The sequence below is a fragment of the Felis catus genome, chromosome B2 (assembly GCF_018350175.1).
Source record: "Felis catus isolate Fca126 chromosome B2, F.catus_Fca126_mat1.0, whole genome shotgun sequence".
NCBI lineage: Eukaryota > Metazoa > Chordata > Mammalia > Carnivora > Felidae > Felis > Felis catus.
In genome coordinates, this window is record NC_058372.1 from 47,673,319 (window position 1) to 47,698,756 (window position 25,438).

General features: G+C 35.3%; 1 long non-coding RNA gene across 1 annotated transcript; it reads right to left on the reverse strand.

Moving 5' to 3' along the window:
* Positions 1–20,329: 20,329 nt before the first annotated feature.
* LOC123385698 lies at positions 20,330–23,926 on the reverse strand. Its single transcript, XR_006598661.1, has 3 exons — positions 22,854–23,926; positions 20,890–21,067; positions 20,330–20,570 (listed from the first exon to the last, which is right to left on the reverse strand). It is a non-coding gene; the product is annotated as an uncharacterized LOC123385698 (long non-coding RNA).
* Positions 23,927–25,438: the final 1,512 nt, after the last annotated feature.

A 25,438-nucleotide genomic window follows, 5' to 3' on the forward strand; every position in this document is an offset into this window, starting at 1 on the left:
TTTCTGTGTTATGACATGCTATCTAATAATAATAAAACTAATAATAGTTATGTCATTATTAACAAGTTGTCACTCTTAGTTTGACAAGGACTGCTCTGTCAGGGACAGATGGACACTGTATTCAGCTAACCAACTGCTCTTTTCTGCACCGTGTCTAAGCAATGTAGCATCCTGTGGATGACTGGGTACTTCTAGCACAGCCACATATGATTTAACTGCCTTCTATTAATCTGAGCATTGTGTCTCATCAAAAATATCTTTAAAAATCAGCCACCTGTGGATTTTAAAAAGTATGTCCTTTTAGAAACCAATATCTTTCATACATAAACATTTCCCAACGTATTTATTAGAATTAAGAAATTCAATCTATTCCTTGTATCCAGATTTGACAAAATCACGTTTAAAAAAAAATAAACTAAAAACAGAAACAACTTCTTGCTGAGTTACTGCAAAAGATATTGTTTAACCTGTCAGATTTATTTCCTTTAAGTCAAAGTTTAAAATAATAAAATAACATTTTTAAAATTTCAAGTTAAGAAATTAGTTAATGCGCATCTACAAATGTGCAACTGATATTCGTGTTAAAAAATCTGTAAGATTTAATTGATTTTCCACATTTTATACTGAGAAATAGTAGCTGGTACATCCTGAATAATTCACGAGTTTGATTCCCAAGGTATACATGCACACATACAAACCCACATACCCACCCACACCTCCCCATACCCCCATATGTATATAATAGCCTAATTATTCTGGTAGCAAAGGTCAAAAGGACAAGGTGGTCATAAGTTAGTAATGGGTTGGAGAATTTGGATGGAATGTGGACCTAAATTACTGTGTTATATTACCCTGTTGAAATCTTATTGCTAAAATTTTGCACTGCTAGGCAGTAAACTAGAAAAAAAAGAAATTGAGAAAGTGTTAATTTTTAAGCAAGTTTGACAAAGATTGAGTTTCATATGACAAATATTGTCAGCAAGACAGGATTCTGTCAGTGGAAGAAGTTTAAACATTAACAATTTCTGTCAGGCTGTTGACACAATCATGGCAGACATTTCCCAAGATGCCGAGATGACTGCTGGCATTTGTCAACAATCCTGTCATAGTGACAGCAATAAGACCATGTCTGGAAATGTGACAGTTTTGGCTTTGTGCTCCCCTGAGCAATAGCCCAGGTGTTCAGAGAAAGTGTGGGAAAACCCATATTTCTGCATTGTCATTCGAACACAGAAAACACAGGAGGAAAATGAGCTGTCACTCCAATTCCCATGATGCCTTGCTGCTTAGCATAACTCTACAGTGCGGCCCTGGGTCCACTGGTCCATACTCTGACAGATAATTAAGAAAGCAGCAGCTTTTTCTAGACGGCTCTTCCTCATGATTTGCATTTTAGCCAGAGGCGACCAGTTATAAAAAAAACATGATGGAAAGATGGTAAGAAGCCAATTAGATGGATGGATGGCTGACTGACAGCTCTCTGGTATTACGACTCCAGATTTCAGACTACATAGCCTGGCAGTTTTCTACAAGAACCAACTTTTTTGCAGGTTGGTAAAGCTGTTAAATGTGGAACTATATATAGCGCTATATAAATTTTGCAAAGTTGTACATTTTCCTTAAATAAGCATGTATTCTTTTCAATCAGGGTTTGCATTAAACAAGTTTTCACAATTTAATCACAACTTGTGTCACTAAATTTAGCAATATTAAAATTCTAGACAACTTGTAGGCACATTAGCTGTGCCAGTAGAGAAGTGATTAAAAAGCTGAGAGCCACGTTGAGCCAGCAGAGATAAAGTGAACTAATAATTAGAATGTCTGTGCAAATATGCCTTTGGAACTTTGAAATGTACATTGTTTGGTTTTAAGCAACTAAAAGCATAAACCCTAAACTTCCTCTCCGTCTTTAGCTTCTACACACATATATTTGCCTATTATCCTTGTTCAAAGTCTAATATATGCTTGTGTGTCTGCTACTTCAGCTATTTGGAGATTAAAAAAATAAAATAAACTGTTAGGCTCAAGCTTCCAGTTTGGCCGGGATATTCTATAGCTTCTAACCAATGGGAATTAACTCTTCATATTACCCAATTTGGAACCTTAATGAATGTTTCTTGTGCGTTGCATGCTGTGATGTGTATGTTGTATATATACAGACACAGACACACACATTCATACACACAGTTATGCTTTTTCAGAAGCAAACCATTTGCTATTAGAGTGACATGTCTCCATCTGTAGTTTAAAATAAGAGAACTTTCCTTCAAATCATAATGATACCTCAGATTCATTCGGCATTTTGAAATAATAAGGGAAGGCAATTATTTCACTATAAACTGAATTTTAGTAAGGAGCATTAACCAAAACCAAAATTGCAAAGTGTATTTTCTTACTGTGGGGAATAGATGTATAAACTGAAAGTGGATAGGAAACCAATCGTGGGTCCAAATTCCTTTAGTCACTTGAAACCAAATAGGGTGCAAAGTTTCATGTTTATCACTCCCCCTCCATTTGATGTCAAAAATCCATACAGGAAACATGATTAAGGACGTCTTATCATGTGTATTAATCTTTCCTTATTTTTTCTTTTTTGCCTGGGTTGGCATTATCTCTGCTTTTGTTTTATGTAGTCTTGTTACAATAAGATAAGCGTCTGATACTTATAAGCATTCTAAAAAGTATTCTACTTACACATACTTAGAAAGTTTAAATAGAAGTTCAGGGCAGGAATGACAGTGCCATCACCTACATCCCAAATCAGAGAGGAATAAATGCATGTTGGTTTTTATTTAGAAGCTTAAAGATTTTACCTGTAGACACCAAGTACCAAGAGAAGCAGAAATCTTTTTGAAGAGATTTTATAATTTTTTTAAAGAAACATTTCCCCTCAACAGTGGAAGCCCTTATCGAATCAAAATTCATGTTCATGATTCAACATTTGTGCTCCCTTCTAATTTGCTATTGTAAAGAGGGAAATGCTAAAATATAAAGTGCCCCAATAAAATAGGTATTCAAATAAGAAAAGCTTTGGAACATTTGCTTATTTGGTTGGACACTCATGCTCAGAGTTTGGCTGGGGATTTTCTCCCATGTCCTCAGCTTACCTCAGCCATTCATACTTTCTACTGATATTTATTTCACTTTTTGATTCTCTTACTTATGACACAATATTAATGCACCATATTTTCTCAAGCTCTAGGAGAAGTTCTGTCTCTTTTGAAAAATAATTAGAATTGAAAATTGAGTAACAATGTATTGTAGACAGATTTCAAAATAACAAGTCCCCTCACTGTGGAAAACTTCTTTTGTTTCTAAACTCTGTATTGAGAGAATTTCTGTTTAAGGAGAAATCTGAAGAGAAATATTTATTAAAGTGAAGTGAGTACCGAAAATCCTAGGAGACCTATTGTATCACTGTAGGAGAAAGAGATATATTTGTAAATAAAAGATAAAGTGTGTTGTCATCAAAACAAAAAGATGCCTCCATAAGACTTGTAGGGTTGTGCCTCGAAAATGTAGGAAAACTCCGTGGAGCTCATTGTTAACATTGTGCTTATATGAAACTCATTTGCAATTTGAGTGGCTGGAATTTGAACATAAATAGCAAAGAGAAGAATATAGACAAGTTTCTTAAAAAATGTTTTTCTTCAGTGTATCTGTATTTGTAATTGAATATTTGATTATAGATAAACTTTGGCAGATTTAAAACAGAATATTTTGATAGCACATAACTATTGTAGGTCTGCCTCTCAGGTAGAGGTATGCAAATAATGATTTGAGACACGGTTTGAAAATAATCAATTTTCTCTTCAGTGCATTTTATACTAAGTACAAAGTAAAGGAAAGAAAAACTTAGGTAAAAATAACTGAAGACGTGAATGTTAAAGTTATTTTCCCGGGGTTTTTTTCCAGATGGTTTATAGAAATGCACCTTCAATGATATCCGTGGAATACATCTTTCTAATCTTATAGAAAACTGGGTTTTTTGTTCCATGTTTATAAGCAATTTTTACAAGTAAAATAACAATTGACCTTGAACATCTTTTAAACTATGTTATCAAGAAATAATGTTGTGTAGGGTTAAACACTAAGTGTTAAAAACCATGTCATTAAGGAATAATGTTATTTATGTGGAATTGCTTTTCAGCACCTCATACACTTTTCTAATTCCGTAAACATCCAAAGGACCTTGCAAACCACCAGTCACAACACAGTGGTTAAATATTTGGCCTCCTTTACTTACCGGGTTTGGAGTACTTTCCAGAAGCCAACATGTTACTTAAGATCTGCCCATCTTACCTGATTTGGAATGTAGTATGGCAGTTTATTCATATATGTGAATATATGAATATTCATATTCATATATGTGAATATACTGTATACTAATTGCATACATAGTATATATTATTACTGAGTGAGAAAGGAGAGAAAAGTAAGCACTGAAGGGGCAGAGATCCTGTGGGAAGAAGAAATCAGCAATGATTCTTTGTTATGCCATGCTCATAAACTGTTCAGAATCCCATTAAAATGAATGGTTTGAATTTAAAAAATGGTGTGAATTTAAAAATCCACAATATTAAGACATATACAGAAAAAAACATAGCTTTCCAAAAGACTAAATTGGTATGTAGATCCCAACAGTAAAAAACAAACAAACAAACAAAGTAAAAAAAACAAATCTTCCCCTTTCTCCCTGCATTCTGATGGTCTTTCTCTTAAATCTCTTTTCAAGCATATCACCGTCTATGCACTGTAACAGCTAACTGTAAGCATTTTAAAGGCAGGAACTGCATCTCACTTATCTTTTTATTCCTGCACCAAAAATACCAACTCACAGTAGAGGCTCAATAATAGTGACTGAATTTCATGCTTTGCAGCATTAGTTCTCATACGTATCCAGTTAACTGCTCAATTGGTTACTTCCGTGTGCTCAAGTTGTGACTGGGCCAGGTAGTTTTATTGTATTTCTTGTGCAAACCTAAGCCAAGTTAAAGTATGTGCCTTGATTATAACAAGACTGGATGAGAAATGATGGGCAGAGCAATGCTTGTCCTAGGCATCATATCACATCATAAGCATTGTAATATTATAATAACTACATCATAATACATCATCTAGCTAAGTCTGACCATTGACTGGTCTTCTATCCCACAGAGAACCATATATACTGTTTTCCACAGCAAAACTACTCTGTGTCTGTACATAAAGACAGTAAAATATTGGAAATTTCTTATCGTTCAACTCAATTTTATCTATCCAATTGTTCAAAACATCCTTGAAAGGTAAATATTTGTTTACTATATTTTTTAGTTTATTTATGTATTCATTGAGAGAGGGAGAGAGTAGGGAAGGGGCAGAGAGAGAGGTAGAGAAAGAATCCCAAGCAGGCTCTGCACTGTCAGTGCAGAACCCAATGTGGGGCTCGAACTCACAGTCTGTGAGATCATGGCCTGAGGAGAAATCAAGAGTCGGTTGCTTAACTGACTGAGCCACCCAGGTGCCCTGAAAGTAAATATTTTAATTCTCATTTGCATATGTGACTTTGAAGAAGTTAAGTAACTTTCCTTTGGTGTAGTATCTAGTACATGGCAAAATAAAATTTGAACTGAGACCTTTCTGATTTCAAAGCTTGTACTCTTTCTACTGTGCCTGACTTCCTAATATTAAAAATAATAATTCAATTATTAGCATAACAATAGTTTCTAAATTTAATGTGAGCGTTTCTAGAGAAAACCTATGATTAAAGAAGGAGTAGTGTTGTATACCTTTGTGTATGGACATCGACATTATTTAATTGTGTTAACCATCATGTCATCAATACACAATAAATAATATATCTTATTATTTACAAGAAAAATAATCTGTATAGGTACAAGCTAATAGATAGGGGGAAAATGGACACCAATCCTGTTTATAAACCAAATTAAGGGAGAGAAATAAGAGAATACAATACAGTCTTTCCCTCTTGGGATCTCAAAATCTATTGAAAAAAGACAGAAATAACCTTAATACAATACTTGATACACACAGTATAATATTCTAAGAAATAAAGTTCATTGATTTCCCTGAGAAATTAAGAAGAGGCTTCATCTGCGTTAGGCCTTGTCAAGTGACTACACATTTACACTGACTGAGATAGGAAAGAGATCGCTTAAGGTAAGAGGAACAGCATGAGCCTGGATAGGTAAGAATGATGGTGGCAAATTATCACATGTACCTAGAGCATAGAGTGAAGGCTGCAAGTGCAAGATCGGGTGGGAGGCTTGTAGAAGGATGAGTATGTTGGGAAATAATCTTGGAAAATCAGGCGAGGACACAAGAAAGGAGACACTTTCCGGTGAGGCTAGTAAGTATCCACTTTCTTCTGTAGGTAATGGGAAGTCATCTATGAGCCTCACTATGACGTGATTGGATTTGCGAAGTAGGATAACTCTTAAGAGCAACATGTAGCAAGGCTAGAAAGTTTAAAAAAAAAAAAAAAGGCAGAAGACAGACCAGTATGGGGACTGGTTCAATTACAGTGATGGTGACTAACCTAAACTGTGACCAAGGATTTATAGAGATAAAAGTTTAATTACAGCCAGCTCTGCTTGGTTAGGATCAAAACACCTTTTTTTTTTTTTTTAACAATGATAATGTTTTTACTTTTATTAGATTTAGGTTCTAAATTTGCTAGTAATTGACCAGTTTGACTGTTAAGTATAGTACTCCATCACCAAGGAAGAGTCAGAGCAGGAATGCAAAATGTTTCAGTATTTTGTTTTCCTTGGGAAAAAAAATTATTATATTAATATTAATTTTTCTATTTTTATTTTTTCAACAGAAGGTCATACATATGCTATTTCAGAGTTCACAGCTAGCCCCTCACTACCCAAGTTGTGGGTGTTATTGCCAGACTGCAGAGATGCACAAGAATTGACTTGAGAAGGAAGGAGATTATTCATGCATCCTCACACACTGTTATCTCTGGGAACTCTTAATCAATGCAGGGTGAAAGCCAGTCAGCACAACTGAGGGTAGGGCACCCAGGCTGTTTAGTGGAAGATGAAGAATTAAAATGTGATTATTACTCAAATTGGAATAAAAAATAAAGAGTACATTCCAGGAAAGAAGAGGAAGAGGATAATAGAACTAAATAAAGATTTACCTACTGAATCACTTGCTTTATTGTGCCTTGTCCTTGAAATGCCAAAGACATTACAATAAGCTTTGATGGGAGGGAATGGTTTGGGGGATTTATACTCCATCTGTGTTTTGCTTTTGCAGATATGCTGAAATAGAAATTCTTAAATGCTGGGAATGTCTACTAAGTATACCTGGGAATATAGATTAAATCCTCTTATGGAAAATTGCACTAAAATTTAAAAATCTGTGTATGAGTCAAAAAATAAATTCTAAATGGCAATAAATGGTATAGCGATCATGAAGAAAAATGATGGATCAAAATTCTAGTTATGCATACTGGAACTTAGATTGCAATTTTGGAGCTCACTGGGGACTTGATAATGTGTTACATAAACATCTAGAAAATTCTTTAATATTTAAAACCATAATATCTATTTAATAATGATCTATTTGATGGCTAATTTAAAGAAGCTTCAGTTGTAAATACATGCTTGCTCTGACTTCTTGATGATATTGCAGCTCATGTCAAAAAAACAATGATTTCCATTCACATACAATCTAGTTATCTAAATCATTTTACTTTATTTCTCTTAGATTGTACCTATGAATTCATATTTCTTCATGTCCCTCAATTTTTTGTGTATATGTTCCTATCTTGTGTTTTATTCCATATTTTTTATCATATAGTTTAACTCTTTCTAGTTTGTTTCTAGTTTTCCTTTTTTCTTTCTCAAAATCTAGTTAGTTTCTGGATAGTTTTTTTCGCTACTAAGATTTCAACTGTCATCCACGCATGGCCTCAGTGTTCAATAACTTAACTATCAGCAATTACTGGAAAGGATAATAACATACCATGAAAATTCAAATTAACCTTGGGGAATTCTTTCTAAAATAACTTGACATTTGCTCCCCAGATACATGCATCCTCACACATTGCTTTGGCTTCTTTTCACTACCAGAGTTCTGGGTCAGAGCAGATAAATACCGCTGTATTTCTGGACAGATCCTCTAAACCGCCTTATTCAGAGCAGCATGGTAGCCATTGTTTGGGCTCAACAGCCATTGACTCTTAACCACTCTTCCATAAGAGATTAAAGTTTCCCAGAGATTGTAGGGAAGGTTAGACCATTAAATAAATACTTCAACTTCAGGAAAAGTGAAAGCTGGGAGGTATTGTTAGTATCACAAAGTCTTCTTTCTGTTCTATTCAAGCTCCCTCATTTTTTTTTGCCCCTCCCTTTTTCTCATCTGCCTTCAAATTGGAGTCTGAAAGATAGGAATATTAAAGAATACTTACATTGATAGAAGTCTATCAAAAAGTTTTCTATTTTTCTTCTTTACTACTAAGAACCAAACTGTAATTTTGAACCTTTAAAAAATAAAATTATTAAATATGCTTAACTTTTCTAAGTGAGTAAACAACCTATTAAAAGCATGGACTACAAGAAACATAGAATAGTTCATTCACTTTCCACAATGCTTTAATTTGGAAGTGTGAGCATTCGCCCCAAATATGTGATGTCTCAGAGTGATCAATTTGCCTCATCATTGTTGGTGTTGTTTGAAATTACTTTCAGATGACTCTGCAGTGTTAACTTCTATAACAACATGGGAGACTCTGAATTTATTTTCATAAAGTGTCACTTTTGTTCAGAATGTCTAAAATACCTTTATATCTCCTTCTCTCTTTTCTTTTTTTGCTACAAATCACTTCATTTCCACATAATGAGTATATCACACTACGCAGTATTCATCAAACTTGAATAAAACCTTACCCACTTTTAAAATAACTAATTCTCAGAGCTTTCAAATTTTAATACAAACCATTTTATCCATTAAATACTATAAGCCTAAAACTGGAATTAATTCATTATGGTATGACTCTAAAAGTCAAAGAAATTTATATGTTAAAAGCAAATGAATTTAAAAATAAAAAACATGTCTGAAGAAGTCATTGCCTGTAAATAAATTATTGCCTGCTCAGCTATTGTGCAAGATCATACCCCAAACTCTGTAGGATGATGTAATTCTGTCACCACTTTTTCTATTTTAATTACTTAACAAAAATGGTTCTTATTTTGTACATCATTGCACCCTCAACTTGTCATAAATGTATTGCTTGTTTATTAAGCTCATTCTATCCTGTCCTTTCTCATTAGTTAGAGGTCATTGAAAAAGTATTCTTTTCCCTTTTATGATAATAAACACAAATGTACATATAGACACTGAAATTACTTGGCAGTAGCAAATTATGAGGTGCAATTGACCTGCCCAAAATATGCTTACACAAAAGTTTTTGAGATGATCATTCAGAAAACACCACAAAATATGGAAATTTAAATAAATTACCTGTACTTCCTAGGACCTATCCATTGGACCTCAGAGATATGTTGACTCTTATTTGAGATCTACTGAAGTAGATTGAGTAGGTTGCTGGTAGAATATTTATATAACATAATCCTTTCTAATATTCATGCTTTTCTTCAAAATGCTTATGAGGCAAGACAATAAATTGGTAAATAGTAAAATACAAAACCAGAAACTCAACCAAAATTTTAACTTAGGAATCAAAGTACTTAATGCTCAAACCCATGATTTTCCCTAGATCTTTGTAATTCTGCTACCGTGTGGACTCTCTTTCAAAATTGGCTTCAATGAAAAGTCAAGGAGCTCTAAATAATGAAGCAAGATATTTTGTAAACTATATTATTGTACTTTATGACAAAAAATTGCACCCAATAACAAAAGAGGCATGTATTGATAAATACAAACTTTCAGAATGCCCAGAAGAAATATGAGTTCATATGAAAAATGTGAGTGCATCTTCTAAATGAGCACCAGAGTACAACCATCTCCAGCCTAAAGGGAGCTTTCTTTGAGAGCATGTTGTGATGCAGTTGCTAAAAGAGCTAACGTGAGCTCATGATGCTTTGCTGGTATAGCATAGCTCCATTCTGACCATGCAGGTCTTCTTGCTGTTCTTGTTTCAAGGTCTTTGTACTAGCCTTTCTTTTGGCCTGGAATACTTTTTCTCCAAATATGCTCCTAGCTCACCTCCTGCAGTGTTTTTTTTTTTTTCCTTTACTTATCCACTCCCAGAGATGCCTTCTCTGAATTCACGATGTAAAATAACACTGCCTCTATTTCTTGTTCTCTTCACTCACTCTTAGAGTTTGAAGCTCCAACGAGAAAAACGTCCACGGAGAGTCTATTGTGAAAAACAACTTTTTAAATAGGTAAAATCGAAATAACAGCAGTACTGGATGTTGATAAGATAGGATCGTTGGGATGCGTGGGTGGCTCAGTTGTTTAAGCGGCTGACTCTTGATTTCAGCTCAGGACATGATATCATGACTGTGGGATCAAGCCCATGCTGAAGGTGGATCCTGCCTAGGATTCTCTCTCTCTCTCTCTCTCTCTCTCCCTCTCAAACTAAATAAATAAACATTAAAAATTAAAAAAAAAGATAGGGGCATCTTTAAGGTACTTTAAGAACTCAGAGCAAGAGCCATTTCTGAAGGTTTGGGACAGATTTTGTGAGAGAGATGATGTTTGGTCTCATGAAGAATGACTCAGACTTAGTCAAAGGACTAAAGTAAGTTTATAGAGTTTATAGTCAGAGTAAATATCATAAGTGAAGAAACAGATTTATGACACAGCCTGAGGAAACTATATAGAGTGGTAAAGCCCAAACTTGGTAGGAAAAGTTGGGAAATGACACTTGTAGATAGGTTTTAAGATATATATATGGATATGTTTTCTGTCTATGATGATTGTCTACATCTACAGTCCTTACAAAAGGGGCATCCTTCAGGAGTCATTTTTATATAGCCATATTGCCTTCATTTCCCCAGAAGTAGCTAGAAACAGGTGACTAAATCAGGGAACAGATGACACTATCAAACCATTCCATTGAATTTTCATTGACCAATCAGATTCTCAGCAATTCAAAAGGAAAGACCTGAAAAAGATGAAAAGTGATTTAATGGAAGGATTTGAGTAGAGGTGATGTTAAGAAAATGCCACATTCAAGCTGAAATCATGGAGGGCATTAATTAAAAATTAAATATGGGAATAAGAAGTAGTCATAAGAAGATAAGAAGAAATATGACACAATACAGAAAGAGTAAAAGGGATCGAGATATATCAGTTCCCAAATTCCAAAGTCCCCACTTCCAGTCTCTTTAGTGCTAGCTAAACTTTGCTTGCTCTTTGATCATAGATATTAGTTATACTACAAATTATCCTTTGCAAATTATATATAAATGGGATTGATTTTGGTAGTTTTTATGGGACCTAAGGACAATAGGTGCAAATCAGTTCCACAATCCAGAGCTAAGGGAAAAACACTGGACTTTTAGAGAGGGATTCAAAACCTTTTTTTTCCCCCAGTGCTTAGCACCTCACACACCTTGGGTGTGTTAAAGTTGAAGAGAACATATTTTGAGACAATTATCAGTGTAATGAAAGTTCTCTCTAAATGGAGTGGGGATAGGATGTGCCTCCTCCTTAGCTCAAGTCTAGTGAAATGAGCCTTTAAGGACCTTACCAGAAAAGCTGGATCTGTGTCCTACTGGAGTCTGATAAACACAGCCAATTGGTGTCAGAGTTAATCTAAAAATGCTAAAGATGAAAGGCAGCAAGTGGAGCTGCCTTCTAGTTGGTCAATAAAGAAGGCTCAAATGGCAGATAGTTGGTTTCCTACTCAAGGCTGCTAGGGCCCACTGTGTAAACTGTGCTGAGGTATAATACTTAGGTTTAGGTGTAGAGTCATTTGAAGAGAGATCCATCCCAAGAATCTGCCTGATGTGGTGTTGGAACCCCAAGAGAAAGAGGCTGAGTGGTGTCAATGTCCAGGGCTTAAAGGCGGAATTATAAGGAGGTAGCTGAGGGAATCCTTACCAGTTGTCAAAAAGTTCTTAAGGATGCAAAAGGATACAAGAGATAGATACCGAAATCAATTCTAAACACCCACAATAGTCCAAAAGAAGCAATGAGAAATGAAATCCTAATCAGCTAAGACTTTTCCTGTCCCTATCTCTTCTCTCTACCAGGCTTTAAGCCTGGAGGCATCAGAAGGCCTAACTAGGGTCAATAGCTACCCGGCAGGGACCGAGAAGCACAAGCACACAGAGTAAAGGAGAGAAGGCAGAAAACCCATCCACCCTCAAAGTGGCCTCCAGGCCCAAGATAGATGAAAGGAGAAGTTCAAAGTTTTGGCTTTTAGTCAGGACTAAACTTTTTAGTTACCGAAATGAAACTATTCTTAGGAAGAATAGTTAACCGAGCATCTCTTTTTCTACAAGGGAACAAATAAGCTATGGGCTCTGCACAAAATTTTATCTGGAATGTCTTTGGTCAGGTTCCCTAGAAGCAGATTCTAAAGTGGCATTCTTGTCTAAGTGATATTTTGGAATGAGTTCTCTCAGGATTGAAGTCAGCAGGGTAGGAGAGAACGAGAAAGGTAAGCAAGAGAGTGAACTCAGCTGGAGATTAATTTCAGGATTAATTTTGTCCTACAGAGAAGATCTGAAGTACAAACTGCCTCATGGGGTCAGTCTCACCTTCACTCATTGGTGGTGACCTGCCAGGGGAAGGTGACAGGTTAGGAAATCAGGGTAAGGCACTGATAGAACATAGTATACACTGATAGAGAAGGGGAAGACTTCAACTCACAGAATGGATTTGAATAGGGGAAAAGGTAAGGCTGTATTCCAATTGCATCCAATGAGTTCCATTTATTCAATAACGATTTCAGTTATAGAAACTCATCCTAGTTAATTGAACTAATAGACCTAATGTTTTAGTTTTCTATTCTTTAAAACCAAAGAACATTGCCTAGAATATAATTGGGGAGTTACATAATGATCTTCCTATCTTTACCAGCTAATACTGGGGAAAAACAACATTATATAGATATTGGTAAATTGTAACAAGTAAATAGACGAGTATAGCATTTCATTGATTAAAATCACTTGCTATTGCCAATCTCAATGCTATTGTAGTCACAGTAATGAACTTGATATCTCTGCACATAGGGCTCACACAGAACTAAATATCTGTAGGCAGATAGGTAGAGCACAAATGTGGTAAATTTAAATAAGACCTGAAAAAAAATTGTAATTAAAGGAAGAATTAATCTCAGTTTCGTTTATTTGCCTTTGTGGATTTCAGAGTGTAATAAAAAATCTGTAAACAATGAGAGAAGCAAAGTATTTCAGAGTATGATGCCATATATATTGGCATTAAAAACTAGGGCATATTTAATTTTCTCCCCCAATTGCAAGTCTCTATGAACCGTGAATTATAGCATTTGGTGATAGAATTTCTAGAGTAAGGCCGCTTGTAAAATTCTCTCAAAAGAAGGCCATACACTGCAAAACAGGTGGTATTTGCTGTTCTCCTTTATTTCAAAGTGTTTTATCCACTCCAGGACACAAATTAGGCACTGGCCTCCCCTGATAAAAACTATCATGGTATCTGTCTTATTCATTCCACAGCTGTCTTATTCATTCCACCATGAGGGGTTAGGCTAATCACAACTCTTAAGCCACAATAATGCTTTATAAGAACTGAGAGTAATAAGAAGCCTTGTATCTTTTCCTGGTTGCTAGCATGATTGCAGGTGCTTCGCTGGGGGAAAACAACAAAAACAAAAAACCTCCAAGGACAAAGCTATGGCACCAATGGCAAGCCAAGAAGTAACACAGATGGCAGGAAGTGGTTTGAACTCAGGAGGCCAGAGTGATACTTCGGGGCAGGAAGGATCTTGCTACAATTTCTTTTCACACTTTTAGACAAACAGGAGTGAGGGTACCAGAGCTTAGCCAGACAGTTTGGGTATGAGATAAAAGTCATTCTGATAAGAATATTTGGGTTACAGCCTGGATCACAGAGAGTCCTCAGAGTGGCAAAAGAGGATCACACATGAATCCTAATTGGATGACCTGACTGAACAAGGAGAAATCCAGAGTTCTAAGAGCTCAGAAAAATAAGAAGGAAAAAGACCAAGAAGGCATTGAAATATGAAGATAAAATCAATACAGAATTGCCTAGGAAATCAATAAGAGGGATAAAGGACGTGCAGGGGATGTGAAATATGTGTTCTGTCTCCTGTACAAGTAAGAAATCTGGCAGCATGTTTTGAACATGCTGCAATGCTGTAATTAAAGCTCAAGGGAGAACGGCAAAAAGGAATCTTAGTAATCAAGTGAAAAGATGCCACGGCAATAAATGACTCCTTGTCAGGAAAACAGTTTCATAGGCAAATCTTAAGTTAAATATGAACTCATGAACACAGCCAGAAGAGAGATCGATAATTTTGTCTGTGTATTTGTGGTAGTTGATATTGGGGCTTGTTTTTAACACCATAACCTAATAAAAGTGTCATCTTTCAAGAGGCCAAAGTAATTCACTCATGCAATTACCACAAGCCCACTGATCACAGCATTGTCTGTGAGCATACTTCAAAGTAAGAGATTATTTCCTCTCAGATTCCCAGGGTATCAGCAAAGGGACAGAATCTCCAAGAGTAAGTCTGTCACAGTTAGTTGCATCTATAGAAATCCAAGGATAGGTGTTTGTACTTACTCTCTCACATACTACATATAAATAAAGCAATTTTTAAAAAGCCATATATATATTTGTATATATATATATTCTCAAAATAGTATTATTAAGAATCAAGTTTGATCATGTAGGCAAAATATTGGGAGTTCTCTGCTTAAAAAATTGCTATAGTCTTTTTATTGTTCTTTCTTCATTTAAGCAGAGATGAAGTAGTTTACAAGTCCAGGGAAAAACATACATATCATAATCTATGTGAAAGTCACAATTCTTCAAATTGTCTCCAAGGGTTTTATTCACAGAGACTACGGTATAAACAATGGCTCCATCTCAGGATTTGTTTAATATACAACCCTAATTATAACCAACATGGTCGGCATATATGACTATTAAAATGGGAGCGCCTGGATGGCTCAGGCAGTTGAGCATCCACTTTTGATTTTGGCTCAGGTCATGATCTCATAGTTCATGGGTTTGAGCGCTGACAGCACAGAACCTGCTTGGGATTCTCAATCTCTCTCTCTCTCTCTCTCTCTCTCTCTCTCTCTCTCTCTCTGCCTCTCCCCTGACTTTCTCCCTCTCTCAAAATAAATAAACAAATAAAATTAAAAAATCTATGGAAAATGAAATGTTTCCTCATTATTAAAATATATCCATCAGAACTTGTGGATTCAAATGATGTTTGTCTCCTTCAAAGGTCTTATTTAGGCAATTTATAATAAAAAATTCTACTGATGTGCCAGTTACTTTTCAATATTTTAAGTATGATAACAAGCAAAAAGCATTTACAAAAAAAATTTAAGTATTATAGATTCCAGAAAATGGTAGCAGGTAGCAAAAACAATTGTTTTAACTCCACTGATCACCACATAAAAACAGACAACTAGTTAGCAAAATCAAAAGCACAAGATAATATTTATAAGGAAACCAAAGGTAGCAAGGATAAAATACAAGAAACCCCAAAATATAAGAACATAGAGAGAAACCACCAACGGCTACAAGATCTATATCAATACCTGTGCTGAAAGAAGCAGAGGGAAGGAATAGGTTTCTGATAATATTAAGTAAAGAGACTCTCAAAATGGACAATAGATATTTGCTAAATAGTATGGTGGACCACTATAAGAATAGCATCTGGGGTACCTGGGTGGCTCAGTCGGTGAAGCAACCAACTCTTGGTTACAGTGCAGGTCATGATCTCACAGGTTCCCAAGGCCAAGCCCTGGGTCAGGCTCTGCACTGACAACAGGGAGCCTGTCTGATATTCTTTCTCTCCCTCTCTCTCTCTGTTCCTCCCCGACTCATGCTCACTATCAAAATAAATAAACTTAAAAAAAATAATATTATCTGAAACTGGTAGAGGTTTTGCCTTCTCCAATAGTGGGTGAATGCTTGGAGCCTATGGAAAGAAGATCGAAAGGTGGCTGGAGTGGAATGGCCCCTATGAGTTCTAAAACTGAAACATCCATGTCAGAGTCCTGCGTGGAAGAGCAACTACTGAGCGTCATAGAAACTGGCTGGATTAATAAAGCTTAAGGAATGAGAAGGTCCGGATAAGAAGTGGAGGGAGGGGTGGGGAGGAAGAAACAGTGTCAGAAAACCTCAAAAAGCCTTTGGCTATATATATATATATATATATATATATATATATATATATATATATAATGTAATATATATATTACATTAAAACAACAGAAAAGAGAGCTCTGTAAGGTTAGAAAAGTTTTCCTGAAGCCCAGCTTCTCCCAATTAAAAAAAAAAAAAAAGAAAAAAAAGTGTGAGCAACAAAAAAGTATTTAATTGCTTACTTAACTATTTCAAGATATAAAAAATACTGATAAAAAGCAGGATGGCTTTTCTATAAACAATAAGAGTGCATAAAAAGTACATACCCATACATACATAAAATGACGAAATAAATCAGAGTTAGAAACATTCAATAATGAGGTGACCAAACTTAGGAAAAACTATAAATTTAAAAAAATCATTTAAAAAGACTAAGAAGAATCACAAGAATGACTAAATATAACCAATAATGACTTAAGAAAATATAAGATAAAAAATAGAAAATTTTCCTAAATCACAAAGAAATAAACAAAGAAAACATTTTTGAAAAAAAGGGGAGGGATCCATATTGAACATAGACAAATAGCATCCAACATATGAGTAATGAGAATGTGTTAAGAAGAACACCAAAGCAAATAACAGAGCCAGTATTAGGACATACAATCTAAGAAATGTTTCAGAAGAGAAAGAAAGAAAGAAAGAAAGAAAGAAAGAAAGAAAGAAAGAAAGAAAAGAAAAAGAAAAGAAAAGAAAAGAAAAGAAAAGAAAAGAAAAGAAAAGAAAAGAAAAGAAAAGAAGGAGAACACTACATTCCCCAAAATGTCATGCCAGGATGATCAACACCAAGACGTATTCTGGTAAAATTATTGAATTTTAAAGAAAGCAAAAAATTCTTTGGCTGCTCAATAAAATGTAAAACAACTAATAAAGAAAGAAAACCTAGATTATCAAAGTTTTGGACGCCCGTGCTTTATATCAGAAGAAAACAGAGTAATACATTTTAGCTACTAAAGGAAAGAAAATGCACAAAGAAATTTATATCCAACAAATCTGACTTTGAAGCATAAAAGTCACAAACTATTAATATGTAAGGACTCAGACAATTATATCCATGTTCCTAAGGCTGTATTAGAGAACAAGCTTTAGAAAACCAACAGAAATAGATACTGATATAAGGACTAGGGGTGAACATTCAATACGTATCTTACAAAACTGAGACTCAATGAGGATTTAAAAATGAAGGAAAATATTATGTAGTAGCCATATTCTCTGATAATAAAGACATGGTATAAGTATAAACATGGGAAAAATGAGGAGGGCATATACAATAACACACACATGACTATTTTCAGTAGTTGTATTAGATGATAATATTACTATTGTTATTAATATGTTGCAGCATATATAATGTGAAGTAAAGGAAATAGATAATTATGTGATATTCTTATCCTATGTCCTTGAAAACCAGGATTCTTTTTTTTTTAACTTTGTTTGTTTACTTTGAGAAAGGGAGAGAGCACATGTACATGTGCACGTGCGGGAGGGGCAAAAAGAGGAGAGAGAATCCCAAACAGGTTGCACAACATCAGCATAGAGCTCTACATGAGGCTTGTTCTTATGGATCATGGGATCATGACCCAAGTCAAAATCAAGAGTTGGGCAATTAACTGACTGAGCCACCCAGATGCTCCCAAAAACCAGGATTTTTTGGTACAAAATAAAAGAAATTTTGAATTTGAACTGAAAGTATCAATATGAACATATGATATATTTTATCTTTAAACATGTCCAGCTTCTTTCTATTGAAAAGGTCTAGAAATAATAGTCAACCCAACTGCAGAGAACTCTGAGCATCAAGGTACCATTTCCCGCTAAAAGAAACATGGGCTCATGGTTATATAGCTGATTCCAGATTTTATGTGAGAAATATATGAGTAGCACCTAGAAAAAACTATCATACTAGATAGCAAAGAATCTTCAAAGAGTGTAAGGTCACATCAAAAGAACTCAACATCCAATTTGAAGAGGCTTCTGCTGGCCAAATATGGGAAAATTTGAACTTCAATGAGAACAATCACTGCAATGGATTGCAATCTATACAATATGTTTAAGTCCATAAATTCATAATGATACTATTTTTAAAAATGGTCACTTGCAGGAGTTCATACGGAAACAAATTCATTTTCTGGAGAATTGGTAAATCCAGTTAAGGAATCAAGTATTTATCCTCTCTTTTCAATAGGAATTATACCATTGGGTAATCAATTAATAAATCAAGGGTAGTATTTCTTTATTAATGAGGTTAAACTAATACATGAAAACCACAGGAAAAGAAATGGCAGAATCAAAATAACAACATTTCACAACCTCAGTGATTAATAGATGTAGGTCATGAACATCAATATTTGCAAACATCACAAAGAGAGAAAATCAGGTAATGTATCCTTTCTGATAAAAGAACACACTACATGAATGGTCTTGCCAAAGGGATTGAGCCTGAATCTGATCAAAACTCTGGAATCCAATCTGCAGAAAATACAGAGGACAGAAGGATATACTGTTTGCACCTCAAGTATAGGCAATTGGCAAAATGCAGGTTATGGGAAACTCTACAGATCAAATATCCTGGGTTCTACAACAGATAAATTATAAACAAAATGAAGGGAAGGAGGGATAATCAGTAGCTTCAAGAATGCTAAAAAATATATCAAATTTCAAAAATCGGCAAAAATAAATCATAGTGTCCAGAGAAAGTATCAAAATATGCATATTTTTAATAATAAATATATAAGGAGACAAAGATAGTGAAATTTTTAAAGTTAAGAAGTAGCTTATTTAAAAAAAATTTTTTTTAACATTTTAATTTATTTTTGAGAGACAGAGACAGAGTGTGAGCAGGGAAGGGGCAGAGAGAGACAGAATCTGAAGCAGGCTCCAGGCTCTGAGCTGTCAGCACAGAGTCCAACACAGGGCTCGAACCCACCAACTATGAGATCATGACCTAAGCTATAGTTGGATGCCTAGTCTAACCAACTGAGCCACCCAGGTGCCCCAAGAAGTAGTTTAATTTAGGGAGAAAGGCATAGATTGTAATTATGATTGGGGGCAGAGAGGGTCTTATGGGTGGCTGGAAAATTATTATTGCTCAATCCAAATGCTGGTTAAAAGAGGGTTCATCTTTAAATAGATGATATATATATATATGATATTATATATATATGTTATTTTTATACTATATTTTTATAATATGTAATATTTACAGATTTATTAGCTGTATATTTGATAATAAAAAGACTTTTAAAAAGTGTTATGTATTAAAGGGGTTTAAATAAAGGTTTGTTAAACATTTTGAGGCTAAAAAATAGGGTGTAATAAAGTAACAACCCTAATTTTTTGTGTAGTTCACTATATAATTGGAAACAATTTCAAAGGAGTTTTGAAAATATTTGAATGGTACCATTGTTCAGGTATCACTGTTAGAGTAAAAATATATTATGCCTTGGTAATTACTTTTATAGGAAAATATCTTATTTAAATAAATAATTTCCAGTATTTTTTTACAAAAACATTGTGCGTCTGCTAGAAATTTACCTAAGGGATACAGGAGTGCTGATGCATAGGGGCACTTGTACCCCAATGTTTATAGCAGCACTTTCAACAATAGCCAAATTATGGAAAGAGCCCAAATGTCCAAGAACTGATGGATAAAGAAGTTATGCTTTATATATACAGTGGAATACTACTTGACAATGAGAAAGAATGAAGTATGGCCTTTTGTAGCAACGTGGATGGAACTGGAGAGTGTTATGCTAAGTGAAATAAGTCATACAAAGGCAGATACCATATGTTTTCACTCTTAATGTGGATCCTGAGAAAGTTAACAGAAGATCATGGAAGAGGGGAAAGGGAAAAAAAAAGTTACAGACAGGTAAGGAGGCAAATGATAAGAGACTCTTAAAAACTGAGAATAAACTGAGGGTTGATGGGGGGGAGGGGGGAAAGTGGGTGATGGGCATTGAGGAGGGCACCTGTTGGCATGAGCACTGGGAATTGTATGGAAACCAATTTGACAATCAATTTCATATTAAATAAATAAATGAAAATAAATTTAAAAAACAACATTGTGCTTAAATTCTAAATATATTCATTTATCAATGTGGGAATATGGTACTGTAGGAAGATTATGAAATACCACTTACCTATCTCCTTTTTTAGGACAGATGTACACAGAAATTATCTCAAAACAATATATTTTCTTCTTCCTTCATCTCCCTACTTTTCTTTCACTCATCTCTTCTTCCTTTCTACTCCTGCAAAATATCAAAAAGCTAATTAAGTTTAAACTTTAGGGGATCCACTTGTATAAGCCCCTCCGAAGGCTCTAAGAGGGTCCCTAGAAATGTACCTACAAGTGTTTGTAAAGTTTGCAAAACTAAGACATTTTGACCACATGGAGTCTATATTTGTCTCTTTCCTGTTGGTCATATGTCCTCTCATATCTGATGGCACTGTGTAGAGCCATTTTTGCAATTCAGCCACACTGAAACTAAGCTGAGAATATAGTAGGTTGTTAGAGGGGATATTTACTGGCTTGTATTCTCTTCAATTTCTAGGTAAGTTATTGCTTACTGTTCTGGTGGAGGAATGGTTCCAAGAATAGTCTGCTCTCCTGATTCATCATGCTGGTACGAAGGGGCAAGGCCCAAGGTCAGATCACTATGTGAAGATGTCTTATAGCAATGAGTACTGGAAGTATACAGGTACTGAAGGAGGTGCACATTCTAGACACATTGGTTCTCACTGGAGCCTGGTCAAAACAACAGGAATATTCTCAGAAATGTAAAACATGCAATTAATTATAAACACATACATTTTTTGATGAAAACCATACAAATTGAATTTGTCAGTATTTTTGTATTTGTTGTATTAGTCAGCTCCCCCCCACACACCCCGCCCCATGCAAAAATATGTTTTTATTAAAGCATGGGGACAGGACCTATGGGTAGAGCTGCACTGTGAATGGAAGGAGCGATTGATATGAATAATTTGTTGCCTTTTTTTCTTATTCTACATAGTTTTGATATTTAATATTGTATTTCTAATTTTATATTCTTCCTCTTAAAACAGGCTCCAAAGTTGTTATTGAAGATTCAGCTCCTAAAAAACCTGCTTCTGCCCTTCTCACTAGACATCAGTGGGGAAATGGAAGGGACATTAATTTCTTGTTCTTACTTCTTCCTCCCTTGTTAATGGACTGAAGTTAAAAGGATAAAAAGGAGCCTTAAGTTTGGAATGAAGTCTGTCAATGGATTTCTTACATCTCAACAAGAGTCTACAGTAAGAGTATGTTCATGCTCAGGACAATCTGGGCTAATTTTTGCAATGAAAACTTGATTCCTTGATTAAAAAGAATGCCATCTTTGAGTCAAAAGAGGTCACTGCCCAGAGGACAGGAGTTTCTGTTCTACAAGAAAAAGAGGCAATGTTGCATCATAAAAACATAATCTGAATTTGATAGAGGGACTCTATTAAGTATCTAGTGAAATCACTATTTTTAGAGGTTTTTCATAACCAATGGTATTCAATTCTCTGAAAAACTCTGGGAGGTAAATATTATTGTGAAGACTTTTTAGATGAAAAAAGCAGCTCGGGATGTTAGCTTAAATTAGTAGCATAAGCCCATTTTTGAACCAGGACATCCTGACTACAAAGTTCATGTGTTATTCCTCTCTTTGGTAGTTAATTACCCAGCTATTTAAACTGTCTGACCTCAGTTTCCTTATCTGGACAAATAGGACACTTGACTAGAAGATTTTGCAATCTTCAAAGTCTTCAATTCTATGAAACCAAGTCAAGTAACCTTTATAATCTCCCTTGTTAGCTCATTCTCATTTCATATAAATAGGAAATTCATCCTGATTTCCTTCCACCTCATCTAAATTTAGTTATAATTAAAATCTACCTCCTTTTCATCTGTCCTTTGTAAAGGTATAAAACAGCCGGTTTATCACAATCTTGCATAATAACTTTCTGTTACGATGAGAGAAGCAAAAGTGGGCAGGGAGGCATGAAGGAAACCCTTGAAGGGAATGTCTAGTAAGAAAGCTGGACATAGGCTTCAGCTTATCTAAAATACTTCTATGTGAGTCTTGACCTCAGCAAGCAATAGACGAAGAGAAAAACTGCTTTCTTTTTGTATACGGAGGCTTCTGCTCATCTGAAATACTTAAATGTGAGTTTCAACCTCAGCAAGCAATAGAAGAAGAAAATAATGCTTATGCTTTATTTCTCTCATCTCTCAGGTGGTAATAAGCAGGAACGTCTAATGACATCTGGAAAGATTTAAATAATATATAAGCAATAACGTCATGACTGGTACATTTAAAAGGTATGTGGAAAGTGACTGTGAAAATGCCTGGCTCTCTGTGGAAAATCAGAAAATGTTTTCACTAATCTGGAAACAAGTATCTGGACCAGAGAGCCAGTGGGGGTTTGGGGGAGGAGGGATTTCCCCTCCCCTCCCCATCGCTATCTGGAGTTCTGATTCTATGATGTCTTGGTGGACAGTGCGGGCTTTCAGGCTGCAGCTTTACCTCTGCTATTGTCATTATCACGTCTATTTCCGACCGTGTCTTCTGCCTTGTGGTGGGCTTTGCAGTTGCTCTCGCTGGAGTTCCTTTGTTAGAGATTTGCCCTCTTGACACATCCAAATGAAGAAGTTGCAGCAGGAAAACTAGACTGGTGACAGACCCCGGGATTCCGTTTTCTGTAGTAGGTCCTGAAATCTTATCTACATGTCATCTAGCTAATCAGAGGTCCATGGTGAGATCTGTCAGAGATTTCTGTTTTAAAAAAGAAATTCAGACACAGTTGACAGGAGAATTGGAATGTTTTTCCCCAGGTCCTGTGGCGGCTACCAGCACTGTCTATTATTATGCGAGAGCCAGCCTGAGGCTGTGGGGAAGGGAAACTCAGAGTGGCCTCCTAAGGACATCAGCACAGGGGAGAGGCCCCTCCCTGCCCTCAACAACAGAAAACAAACAAAGAGGAGCCCACCACAATAGCAGAAAGCAGAGACTAGGTAAAAAATAGAGCTGCAGAACATTAGTCAAACTGGTTTATAAGAAAATACAACGAAACTCAGGAATTACACAATCAGTGAGAAAGATAGTGTCAAATGGGGTAACTACATCTTTCAAAGGGGTTGGAGAATCACATGCATAACCAAACTTGTAAAATCTTCAGATAGAAAATGCCCTTTTTAATTTATGGAATTCACAAAACTATGGAAATTTAAATTGACATCTATAATTCTTGGCTTTGAAAAAGCAATTCATTTCCTTAGAAGCTCTTGGCTCTTTTCCTCTTAATAAAGTACAAAGTGCACTGGACTTGAAGTCAAATCTTACCAGAAATGGGAATACAGACATTTATTAAGCTCTTCGTCAAACCATGCTATTATTGTAAGTAAATCATCTCCGGAAGTTGCACAAGAGGATATAAAGCTCAGTGGTTCAGAGCACAGATTCCAGAACTGAAATATCTGAGTTCAAATCCTAGCTCTGCCACCTATAAATTTTCATCAAGCTACTTAGTTTCTGTCTGTATCTGTTTCCTCACCTATAAAAGTAAAATGATGATGGTCTGCCTAGGTGACTCAGTCGGTTAAGTGACAGACTTGGGCTCAGGTCATGATCTCATAGTTTGTGGATTCAAGCCCCGTGTTGGGCTCTGTGCTGACAGCTCAAAGCCTGGAGTCTGCTTCCTTTTCATGTGTCTCCCTCTTTCTCTGGCCCTCCCTTGCTCGCGCTTTGTCTCTCTCTTAAAAATAAATAAACATTTAAAAAAAATTTTTTAAGTGGAATGATGACAATAATCAACAAACATCATAGGATTATTGAGGGGATTAGAAGCATCAATAAAAAGTGTCTGACACTTAAGAAACATTCCATAAATGTTATTATTGTTATAATTTCATCAGTTGGGATAGGCTATATTAAACTATGTAACAATCATCCCCAATACTTTAAACATTGTAATAAAACAGGTTATTTCTCACTCATGCTATAGTTCTACTGGCAGAGAAACTCTACTCATCAGAGTTGTTCATGGACCCTGGCTACCACCTTGAATAGAGCAGCCACCATCTTGAAAATTGGTGGTTGATGCACCAGAAGGAAGAGAGCTTTGAAGGGTCTTAAGTTAACATTTATATACCTCATCCCAGAAAAAAAGCAAATCACCCTTGTTCACAACTCACTGGCCAGAAACAAGACACTCGGTCCCATTAAACCACAAGAGTATCAAAAAATGCAAACTTTTTATGCATCTAGAAGGCAAAAGAACTATAACTGGTAAATAATATACTTATCATTATTTCATTATAACATTAGTAACTGTAGTAGTTGTAGCATACTAAATTAACTTTTCAAGATATGAACGATCCATTTATTAGAGTGATATATTCCTATATGAGAGAAAGATGGGAACTAATAATGGTTTTATTATGTCTACTTCATCCTCATCAATATAATACTTAGTTGCAGACTAAATAACAGCACTTGAATATGTGATAGATATCAGATAATATGCTCGTTACTTTCACATGTCTTTATACATAATTCTAACAACTCTAAAAGGCAAGTACTTTTAGCTCAATTTCACAGATGAAGAAACAATACTTAGAGAAATTACATAATTTATCCAGTAACATAGCAAATAAGTATGGAGCCATATTTTGGATTCAAACCTCCTAGGTTCTTTGTACATCATCTTTATATCATGCCACATATGGATTCTAGCACAAATGAGCCATATATTGGTCTCTCATGCTTATGTAGGAAGTACACTATGAACTAACTAGCTGAGAAAAATTAAGTTTCACCTAGAAATTTTATAAAATCTTAACTCTCTGTTTTGATTTACTAATGGCAGAAGGGAAAATTTTGCCTACTTGCCATTATAAGAGACTAAGTAGTCTTCTTTGGGATGTGTTCAATTTTAAGTTCAGGAAAATACATTTCATTTCATTATCCTTGTTTTCATTCCCAAGGCAAAATTTGAACTTCAGTCCTCAGTCATAAAAGGAGAATAAGGCTTATTAAAAATGTCAGTGTAGTTCTGCTAGTTCTACTGAATCCCAGAATCCTCATCTGCCCCTCCAGATGGACCCTCTACT